This window comes from Vulpes vulpes, chromosome 12 (assembly GCF_048418805.1).
Source record: "Vulpes vulpes isolate BD-2025 chromosome 12, VulVul3, whole genome shotgun sequence".
Classification (NCBI taxonomy): domain Eukaryota; kingdom Metazoa; phylum Chordata; class Mammalia; order Carnivora; family Canidae; genus Vulpes; species Vulpes vulpes.
In genome coordinates this window covers 102,420,664-102,429,820 of record NC_132791.1, presented here as the reverse complement: position 1 = coordinate 102,429,820, position 9,157 = coordinate 102,420,664, and the positions used below count along the sequence as shown (strand labels likewise).

Sequence of the window (9,157 nt, the reverse complement as noted above, 5' to 3'; positions counted from 1 at the left end):
CTGCTCTGGGCACCAGTGGGCGTCCCTGCGCTGGGCTCCAGCTTGGGGAGAAGAACGTGTGCCCGATGGGGACAGAGTAGCTACACCGAGCACTGGGAGGAGGGAGGAGCAACACCTGCAGAGGAGGAGGCACCGTGGGGGTGGAGGGCGGGGAGGGAGCACCCTCGAGATCCGATGTGGGAGTAGTGACGATGACAAGTCCACGCATGTAGAAATGACAGCAGTCACTGGGAAAATCACGAGCCACCTCCGGAGTCGGAGAAACGAAGGCGACAAAGCAGAAGAGCCCAGGGAACGAAACCAGGAGACTCAAGGGGCTGCAGTGACTTGTTTGGAGCCCTGACCTGGCATTCCTGACTCGAGGTTGATGCCCAAAGCATCCCGGCCTCCCCGCAAGTTTCTCCCCGGTGTTTTCAGGCCAGGCCAGGCCTCCGAGTGTGCGTGAGCCTCAGCGGAGAAGGGAGGAACCGAACACGAGCCAGCAGCCTGGGCCCAGCTCGGGTCCTCCCTCCCCGTCCTTCTGCTCCTGTGTGTTGGGGGGGGGGGGTAGGCACTGCCCTTAAAGCCTAACACACCCCCCACCTCCTTGCAACGCGGCAGGAGCAGCTGGTTTCCCCTCCTCTAGGAACTCGCCTCCTCCCCAGAAGAGGCCAACCTGGCTCTAACATTCTCTCCCTCCTCGGCCGCTCCCGTCACATTAGCGGCTCAGTCCATCTGCTGATGCCCTTGTCCGTGCATGAGGTGGCAGGAGTCCGCGGCCCACGACTGTGAAGTGGGGAGGGAGCTTCACAGGAGACAGAGACAGTGGTTTCTTGCTCCGCAGCTGCTGGAGGCTGAAGCACGTGTGAGGAGCGGGACTTAGGGGAAAGGAGCCCGACTCCGTGTTGTGGGGAAGGCTGCGTCACGGGCCACGAGGCCCCTCCCGCCGCAGAACGAACGGCATGCCTCCCTCTTTCCATCTTTCTTGTCTTTCCTTCTTCGCAGCAGGCTCCACACCCAGCGTGGAGCCCAACACGGGACTCAAACTCACGACTCGGAGCCGATATCAAGAGTCGGATGCTGAACCAACGAGCCACCAAGGTGCCCCTGGGATTTTATTTCTAATGGTCTCCATTGGTGATGCTATTGGTTACTTAGGATGGTTAAGTCTTCTCCACCGTGGACTTCTCCTGGCCAACAGGGCTCTGCAGTCCGCATCCCGAGTTCAGACAGGCCCGAAGCCCCAGCTGCCAAGGGGCCCCGCTGAAAAATAACCTTCGCATTTCACAATAAACACTGAGCAATGAAAGGAAAGCTCTGTGTAAATCATCTGCACCTGCCGAACAGGCGGGCTCACGGCAAGAGTCCCCAGAACGGCCAGGCAGTCAGGGGCGGCATCCGGGCAGGAGGGAACCCAAGAAACGAAAACACACCGAACGGACAGAGAACAGCTCAGAGTGAGCCCTGCCGGAATCCTGACGCCCGCGGTCGGCCACCGTCAGCCACGGACCCTCGCGAGGCTCTGGGGCACTGGGGACCTGCCTGGAGCACACCGGAGTCCCCAGCTAGGGTGTCATGGGGTTTGAGAAATGACATCCCTCATCTCGTCCAGTTACATCTTCTGTCAACCTCCCCTCTCTGCATTCCGGCGGTTACGCAAAATCTAACCCTTTTTTTTTTTTTTAAGATTTTATTTATTTATTCATGAGACACAGAGAGAGAGAGAGAGGCAGAGACACAGGCAGAGGGAGCAGCAGGCTCCACGCAGGGAGCCCGACGTGGGACTCGATCCCGGGACCCCGGGGTCACGCCCTGGGCCAAAGGCAGGTGCTCCGCCCCAGAGCCGCCAGGCGCCCCTAATCCTCCTTACTAGTCTTGTCCTTTGGGATAAAGAGACGTCAAAAAAGAGTTAGGCCTTCTGCCAAGGCTGACGTTGCCGCGGCCAGAGACGGGGCGTGGGATGAAGCTGCCAGGCCGCACGGTCGCCCACGCCGGGCACAAGGACGCGTGGAGACAGCGGAGACCAAGGAAGCCTCTTCTTGGCCCCGAAGCAGCTCTCCTGGGGCGGTGCTCCCTGGATGCTCCTTCCTGACACTCGGACGCCAACGGAGCCGTGGCAGCCAGGTGGCTTCCGAAGCCCACGGGCACCTGCAGGTGGCTGTCCCGGTGCCTACCCGACGGCGATCGCCAGCAGCCAGACAGTCTCGTTTATTAGATATTCACTGTATTTTTTGGCGACTTGCATCTTCGTGTCACCGCTCTTACTGTTGCACCGTGACAGCCACATGTCGGTCGGGCCGCCCTTCCTTTGGGATAGGGGAGGGAGACCAAGAAGGCAGCGCTTCTGGGTCCAAGGTGGGGGCTCTGCACTGGCTCCGGGGGTGGGGGGTGCCTGGCTCCCGCCTGCTTTCCAGGAAGGCCCCAGGTCCTCAGACCTGGGGATTGGCGCTTCTACCCTCTTTGTAGGGTTGGGGGGCCTGGCACCCGTGAGGCTGAAGTAGTTGCCCCGAGCTCCTGCTCCACGCAGCCACGAGTCCAGCCATTACCCCACAGCCCCCACCAGCGCCCCTGGATCCCGGCTGTGACCCTGCAGCCCCACTTGGCGCCCCTGGATCCTGGCCCTGACCCTGCAGCCCTGACCCCGCAGCCTCCACCAGCGCCCCTGGATCCCAGCTGTGACCCCGCAGCCCTGCTCGGTGCCCCTGGATCCCGGCTGTGACCCCACAGCCCTGCTCAGGGCCACCAGATCCCAGCCGTGACCCCACAGCCTTGACCCCATGCCCCCGGATCCCAGCCATGACCCCGCAGCCCCCACCAGCGCCCCCGGATCCTGGCCTTGACCCCACAGCCCCCACCATTGCCCCCAGGTCCTGGCCATGACCTCGCAGCCCCACTCGGTGCCCCGGATCCTGGCTGTGACCCCACAGCCCTGCTTGGTGCCCCTGGATCCCGGCCGTGACTCCGCAGCCCCGCTCAGCGTCCCCAGATCCCGGCCATGACCCCGCCGCCCTATTCGGTGCCCCCAGATCCAAGCCATGACCCCGCAACCCCACCAGCGCCCCCGGGTCCCTGCTCGCCCCCCTGGGGCACACCCCTGCCGAGCCCGTGGGAGCCCCCTGTCTGCCTCCTGCCCCCACTCATCCGCGAAGCCCCCTACCTGGTCACAGGCCCCCTGGAAAATCAAACCATCTTGGGCTCAGGGCGAGAGCCCAGCCCACGGAGCCTGCACTTGCCAGCGGCCTGTGAGTCACTCACCTATTGGGGTGTCCGCCTCCAGCTGCGGTGGCAGGTGAGACAATGGGGGCAGGAGCCGGCCCTGAGTCAGCGATGACGCCCCACCTTTCCTCCACACGTGAGTCACCTCCATCTCCGGCTGCTGACTGGGCCACCAGGGTGACCCTCACCCCCCCCCGCCAAGGGACCCCAGCAGCCGAGTGACTGGAGGATGAGGACCCCGCACTGTCCCCCCACATCTGCTGTTAGCACCGGGAGCCTTGGGGCAGAGAGAGGGACGTGAACTGCTCCCGTGGGCCCCAGAGGACTTGAAGCCCCACTAGGGGTCGGAGGACACCTGGCTGCTCTCCTCGCCGGCGACTCACGGCTTCGTCCCCCTCCCACTAATGACCCCTCCTCACCCCACAGTGTCACACGGCCCTGGAGGGTGTCCCGGGGCTCGCAGCACGCCCTGGCCGCGGCTCCCTCTCCAGCCCTCTGTGATCCCTGAGCGTCCCCACTGGGGCTGCGGAGCCAGGCACATGGCGCCCGGGGACACGGCGCCATCGGTCCCCCCAGGGCGCGCCTGGCCCGAGCGAGGCCTGAGGGCATGTCCGTAGACCGGCTACTAGGACGAGAACCTTCCCAGATCTTGTGTCCCCTGATCTTCGTGTCCCCGACCGTGGTTGTCACCCGCCACCCTCTGAGAAAATTTGCTGCATTATTATCCCTGTTCTTCAGAGGTGGGGAAACTGAGGCCCACCGGTGATACGAGCCACCCTCCCCTGGGGACTGGCAACCGCGTGGAGAGCTTGTGCTTGTCTGTGACCTGCCGCAGCCCTGGCCTTGGGGGAAGCGCCGGGGGCCCCGGTTCAGGGGGGGCACGGCTGGGTCCCACCCTCACCCCATTGTACTTGGGGACGGACACTGTGCCGAGCCTCCAAACACAGCATCCAGCTCTCAGCCCCCACTCTTCCTCCGCACACGGGGCCATCAGCTCGGTCACCCGACGGCCGTGGGGGCAGAGCCAAGGAGGCGCGTGGGTCGGGCCCGGCTCCCCCTCCGTGACGCCGCCCTGCGCTCCTGCGACCTGTGGCTGTGAACCCCAGGGCGTCCCTGCAGTTTTCTCATCGCGTCACTATCCTCATCTCGTAGGCGGTGGCGGTGAGACAGCCGTCGTCCCGGCACGCGTGGGCTTAGGTGGGAGGCTGAGCTCTGGGTGTGACACACGGCGACACTCGGCTCGGCACGCTGGTCCCCAGAGCAGCGCCGCGGGACAGGGACAGAGCCCAGTGAGCAGCACAGGACACTCAGCACGCCTTACAGGGACATGCTGGGGTCCCCAATCCCAGAGGTCGGGTGGGGCAAAGGGCAAGTCCCAGCAGCAAGCAAGTCCCCAGGCGGCCCCCACCCAGCCATTGCCAGTCCCCTTTCAGGCAGGTCTCCCCCCCGCCCCACCTGACAGCCTCCATTGGCAATAACCCGGAGGCTCAGAAGCTAAGGCTCTGAAATTAAGGTCCTTACCTACTGGGGACCCTACTGGTCTTTGAGAATCTGATAAAAACTATAAAGCCCTTTTCAAAAGAATCCACATGCGCCCAACACATGAACCTGTTCTCAGGAGTTCAGGGGGGTCAGCAGCTTGTGAAGGTCCCTTTGACCCCAAGTTCAGCGTCCTTGGAGCTGGGGCGGCCAAGCTGGCCTTCCCTTCCCTCCCCCTCCCTCCCTCCCTCCCCCTCTTCCCCTCCCTCTCTCTCCCTCTCCCTCCCTCTCCCTCCCTCTCCCCCCTCCATCTCTCTCTCCCTCTCTCCCTCCCTCCTCTCTCCCTCCCTTTCCCTCCTTCTCCCTCTCTCTCTCTCTCACTCTCACACACACCCTCCCCACCTTCCCTCCTCACACCTCCCACCCCCCCCACCCCACCCCACCCATCCCCCCACACACTCCCTTGGACCCTGGTCCTGGCCGGTGGTGCCAAAGCTGCAGTGGTGGTTGCTCCAGCAATGATGATGGCTGTTGCTAAGGGAGCCAGGAGGGGGGGCCGGGGGTGAGTGGGCAGCAGCCCAGCAGGGCAGCAACCCCCCTACAAGTCTGAGCGCCTCAGGCCCTGGAAACGGTGTTCCCAGCTGGCTGTCATGGCAACAGCAGGCTTGGGAAAGTATTCATCATGGTCTGGACAGATTTCTCCAGCTTGCACTTGCTCTTTCTTCTCCCTAAGTGGCTAATTGAGGTTTGAAAGGGTCCGCTGTGAGTGGGCAAGGGGCACAAAGGGCAAAGGGCTGGACACATGTCCCGAATGGAGCGGGCTCCGCGGGAGGCCGAGGCCGGGGAGAGTCCGGCTGGCACCCAGCAGTCACCCCCACTGCGGGGGGATCAGGCCCCAGTACACAAAAGTGCTGGTTCCCCTCGCAGGAAGCTGCGCACCTCCTGCGTGGAAGCTCTGGCTGCTTGCCCAAGCACTCATCCTGGGAAGCAGGCCCACGGCGGTCAGGTAGGCCTGCGGCCAGGGGGCCTGGTCACCTCTGCCAGAGCCGTTGAGGAGATGCCATGACTGTGGAGGGTCAGACCGACGGGCAGAGGCGGGCAGATGGGGTCTCCTTTAAATGAGGCCAAGGGACTGACGAGGTGAGAGTTCATGGAGCAGTGCAAGGCCTTGCCAATCCACTAGTCTGGGGGTGGGTGGTTGTGACTTATCATCATCTAAAAGTCTGTCCCCGTTACCATCTTTGGGGAGAGGATTACATGGTATGCCACCTGGACGTGATCTGTGAAACAACTTTCTGAGTTAGACGTTCTCTTTTTTACAGATGGGAAAACTGAGGCTTGATCAAACCACTTGACCACGTCATGCAGCCAGAAAGCAGGAAAGCTGAGACCCTAGCTTGCGTCTGTCCGCCTACAGCTCCCACGGCCTCTGCGGGCAGCTCTGCCGTGCTCAGAGCGGGGCTTTGGGGTTCAGCACGCTCAAGGCCCAACGTGCCCCTGCCACTCTACATTCTGCAGCACCTGCTTCTAGAGCAGCTGGATTTCTCCTGGGTCCCCGGATCCACTCTGGTGATCATCTTGCACCATTGTTTTTGAAGCGTGTACACAAAAGCAGAGGGATCACATCTGTGACCCGGCCTCAACTGCTGGGTGTGCAGGGTGGACCTCGACTGCTGCTCCCCTTGGAAGAGGACACTCGATGGGGCTCGCTGGGCCTCCCACTGCAGGGAGATGGGCATCCCGAGGAGGCTGGGTGGCCCTCTGTGTTCCCAGAGTGCACTGGGAGTTGGCTGGGCCCCACTGGGATTATGGAAAGGAAGGGAATTGGCATTTAAAAGTGCCTGCTGTGTCGCAGGAACTCTGGTGCGTGTGTGCGTTTAATCTCCACGACAACTCTTTATGGGGGGACATTGGTATCACCCCATATATGGAGGGAGAAGTTGATCTATGAAGATCAGGTCATTTGACCCCAGGGCAAGCAGGACTTCAACCCCCATGTAACTGGCCCCAAAATCTGCTTCGTGTTGCATCCTGTGACCTCGAGGGCGCTAGCTGCTGCTCTAGCTCATGCTCCCTGCGCCCAGGTCAGCCTCAAAGCGGGGAGTCCACGCAGCCACTTCCTCCTCGGGGCTCCCTCACCCCCACGGGAGATGAGCACCTTTCACCCTCCAGCCGTTTTTATTCCTCTTTTCCCATTCTCCCGACCCTCCCGAACCCAACCACAGAGAAGACCAGGAGCCAGAGGCAAAGGCCAGAAGCCAGAGCGTAGCTCTCACCCCAGCGTCCTCCAGCCGCAGCCAGAGGAGCAGACGGGGTCTGAGTGCAAAGGGGGAGTCACCAGGGAGGACAGGGGACTCGAGTCCTGTCCTCAAGCCCACCTCGGCAAAGGCGGCGCCCCCTCCAGACCTTCCTCCCTCAGTGCGGCTTCCCGGCTTCCCGGGGAAGCTCTCCCGTCTGCAGGCCCTGCTGGGACCATGGAAGAAGGGGGGGACCGAGCGCCCTCAGGATGAGCTCTTGCCTGCACGGGGCCTCCCCTTCGCTGCCAGCAGGACACCCTAAGCTCGCTCTGCCTGGGGAGCTTGGAATCAATCCGTAGGGGGTAGCTTGCAGCCCTGGGAGGAGCAAGGGGGTGGCCAGAGGCCTCCGCTCTGCTCTCAGCTCTGCCCCAACGGGCTGGACGATCCTGAGCACCGCACGGGCCTTTCTGGGCTGACTTCCCGCTGGCAAGCACGGGCCCAACTGGCCCCCTGGAATATTCTGCACGGCTTGTGCAGCTGTGGGAAGTCCTCCGCGTGGCCCTCCCCAACCCCAAGCCCGTCCACCCGCGCCCTCGCAGGTCCTCACCCGCCCGCCGCCAGCCGGCGAGGAGCACGAGGCAGTCGGTGTGCTGCTGTTACGAGGCCTTTTCAGGCAGCAAGTCGGACAGATGGGGACAAACGCTGGGATGCCCAGGCCCCCACGCGTGGCTCACGTAAGAACAGCCCACCTCTCTTCTCCGCTCTCTTTGCTCCTGCTCTTTAACAACCACTCGGTCAAGTAACGCGTATGAGGTGGCCGTGTCCACAGCGCGCAGCGTCAAAATGCCTCCCGAGCGGCGAGGCTCTCGTCTAGGAGGAACCTGCGACTCCGAGGCTGCAACCCAGGCAGGAGCACGAAGGGAGCCTGCTGCCCGCACAGCTGGACGACAGAGGATTTCTCAACGCCCCTTACCGCCTCCTCTGCCCACGGTCACTGTTACCCCCCGCCCCGGGAGCCACGATCTGCCTCGTGCTTCTGACCCAGGGGGGAAATCACGGTGCTCCAGGTGTCCATCCCCTCTCCTGCCGGGCCCCACCTTCGTACCTGCGTGCGCTCACCAGGTTTCCACGAATCGGCCCCGCAAAGGCGAGGTCCAGAGGCTGGGATGCGGCCCTTGTGCGTTGGAGCCAACGAGGAGGCCCCATGCGGACTCGGGGGGGACGCCGGATGGAGGCGGCTCCTCCCCGTGGGGTCCCTTGGCTGCGGGTGTCCCTGCTCGCGGAGCTTTCCCTGAACGCCCTCGCTAAGCCTCTTAGAGGGCAAGTGCTACTTGCTGCCTCACTCTCCTTTCGTCCCGGAGGCCTCAACATCTGCTCCATGAATAATAGCTTCTCTAGGGCTCTTCATAATTTACAAGGTGCTTCACCCGTATTTTCTCATTTAATCTTCTCAACAACGCCGTGAGATGGGATTATCGTTGCTCCTTCCTTCCAGATAAGGACCTGAGGCTCAGAGAGACGTCGCGAGGGGCCCAGGACCCCACAGCTGGACCCAGGAGATCCCACTCGGACAGGACTGAGTGCTTTTGGCCCAAGATCCTTCCTCGTGGTCTTCTCCATGACGTCAGGCGGAGACCCCGCTTCCTGCCTGGATCCCCAGCCTCCTGCGAGTCCCAGCACCCAGTTCTCACTGGGTCTCCCGCGCTGCCTGAGAGCCCAGGGCTCAGACACAAGACACAGGACACAGCGGCGGCGAGGGAACAGATGGACGAGAGGCGAGGGCTCCGCTGGTGCCCACCAGGCCCCGCTGGTCTCACGGCCCGACCCATGCTATGTCCTCAGGGGATGGCTGGAAACACACGGCGGGCTTTGGAGGGCTTGTTAGTTTGGGTTTGGTGATGTTTCTGGTTTGGGTTTTTTTTTTTTTCCTGCACAGAATTAAAAAAGAAACACTAAGAAAAAAGTAAGCCATTGGCGCAGGAGTCTTCTCTGAAGACAGGAAAGCACCTGGGTAAGGAAGGAGAGGCAGCCAAGCCGGGGAGACAGAAGGCAGGCGTCTCTGGCTGGACGGTTCTCTCGGGCCAACGGGTGACGGTGTGCGTAGGCGGCAGAGAGGGTGCCCGCAGCGTTTCCTGCAGGACAGGAGGTCTGCGGGCTCCAGAGCCGCTGAGGCTCCCACAGTGGGGGACAAGCTGCCTCAGGTCGGCCTGGGCGGGGGTGGGTGTGGCTGAGGGTGCTTGGGGGCG

At 62.8% G+C, this 9,157-nt stretch overlaps 1 long non-coding RNA gene across 1 annotated transcript; it reads left to right on the top strand.

The window, feature by feature from the left end:
• The first annotated feature begins 5,321 nt into the window (after window positions 1–5,321).
• On the top strand, window positions 5,322–8,878 carry LOC140594667 (uncharacterized). The gene is made up of 2 exons (XR_011995745.1): window positions 5,322–5,814; window positions 5,997–8,878. It is a non-coding gene; the product is annotated as an uncharacterized lncRNA (long non-coding RNA).
• Window positions 8,879–9,157: the final 279 nt, after the last annotated feature.